We start from the raw sequence: 1,665 nt of genomic DNA, 5'->3' as shown, positions 1-1,665 counted from the left end.
CTAGGACTCTTGTCCTTCTGGATCAACACTTTTTTTTCAGGGTCTTCATCATTACAAATGTTCTCTGCCATCTGCCACATTGCATGATATTGTCTTCTGGTACAGAACAAATCATCTAAGGTTCATTGGGATTCCAGGAGAAATCAGATATCTTGGCAGTGTGACCACCATGAGTAACTCTGATGGCCCATCCTATGCATCTTCTGGGGGTTGTTCTTCTCCAGATCCAAGGCATTCTCAAATCCCAAACATTCAGTCTTTGATCAATACTACTGAAAGCCAAAATAGTATCATTGGGAGGTAACCACTAAACTTTGAGCATTTCATTCTTATGTGTTTCAAAGGAATGCAACTTAAGTTTCAGATTTCTCAGATCCTACAAAGCAATAGTCAGCTGATCCTGTGGCAAGAATGAACTCACTCTAAGAGTTGAAAGGAAGGCAGTTCACTTTCAGCAGTGTGTAGGCATTGACTGAGTGGCTTGGTTTGGAAGTATTGTTTGAATGAGTATCCCAAATCATAAGTTTTTGGTTATCAGCAATTGAACCAGAGGCTCATGAAGCAGATACCAAGAAATATCTTCTACTATTGCTCTGTGGCCTGTAAAATATGGTCTTCGCATTCACAACTTTTCCTTCTTTTGGAACAGCACTGATGTTCCACAGGTAAATGGTATGATCATTTGAGGCACTAAGTAAGTGCTCACTGAGATTTGGGTTCCAAGAAAGATCATATTCCTTTCTTTTGATGTCTCCGAAGAAACAAGTCTGTTTTGCACTCACCAGATGGGTCTGGTTTCAAAGGATATAGTCAAAAACAAGAACATAGGGCTGGAGCGATAGCACAGCGGTAGGGCGTTTGCCTTGCATGCAGATGACCTGGGATGGTCTTGACATTCCATATGGTTCCCTGAGCTTGCCAGGAGCGATTTCTTTTCTTTCCTTTTTTTTTTTTTTTTTGGTTTTTCAGGCCACACCTGTTTGATGCTCAGGGGTTACTCCTGGCTAAGCGCTCAGAAATCGCCCCTGGCTTCGGGGGACTATATGGGACGCTGGGGGATTGAACCGCGGTCCTTCCTTGGCTAGTACTTGCAAGGCAGACACCTTACCTCTAGTGCCACCTAACCAGCCCCACCAGGAGCGATTTCTCCCCCCCAAAACCCCCCCCCCAATAAAATTATTGGATGGAGTTTTTGTTTCAATGATGCAAGTATTCTGAGGCATGTAACCTGCCCTGTTCACTTCTGCTGCAAGGTTGATCTTGATTTCTTCCTTCTTCCTTCCTTCCTTCCTTCCTTCCTTCCTTCCTTCCTTCCTTCCTTCCTTCCTTCCTTCCTTCCTTCCTTCCTTCCTTCCTTCCTTCCTTCCTTCCTTCCTTCCTTCCTTCCTTCCTTCCTTCCTTCCTTCCTTCCTTCCTTCCTTCCTTCCGTTTTTGTCCTAGAGAAGGGAAATTCCCATAAAGACTGTACAACTAGAAAGTGACAGTCCAGGGGGCTGGAGAGATAGCATGGAGGTAGGGCATTTGCCTTGCATGCAGAAGGATGGTGGTTCGAATCCCAGAATCCCATATGGTCCCCAGAGCCTGCCAGGAGCTATTTCTGAGCGTAGAGCCAGGAGTAACCCCTGAGCGCTGCCAGGTGTGAACCAAAAACTAAAAAAAAAAAAA

The 1,665-nt window shown here is 44.8% G+C and overlaps 1 pseudogene; it reads right to left on the bottom strand.

Moving 5' to 3' along the window:
* Positions 1-1,277, bottom strand: LOC126031402 (histone-binding protein RBBP4-like; annotated as a pseudogene).
* Between the last annotated feature and the right edge of the window lie 388 nt (positions 1,278-1,665).

The sequence above is a fragment of the Suncus etruscus genome, chromosome 15 (assembly GCF_024139225.1).
Source record: "Suncus etruscus isolate mSunEtr1 chromosome 15, mSunEtr1.pri.cur, whole genome shotgun sequence".
In the NCBI taxonomy this organism is placed as follows: Eukaryota; Metazoa; Chordata; class Mammalia; order Eulipotyphla; family Soricidae; genus Suncus; species Suncus etruscus.
Note: the sequence above shows the minus strand (reverse complement) of the source record. Positions and strands in the feature narration are given on the sequence as shown.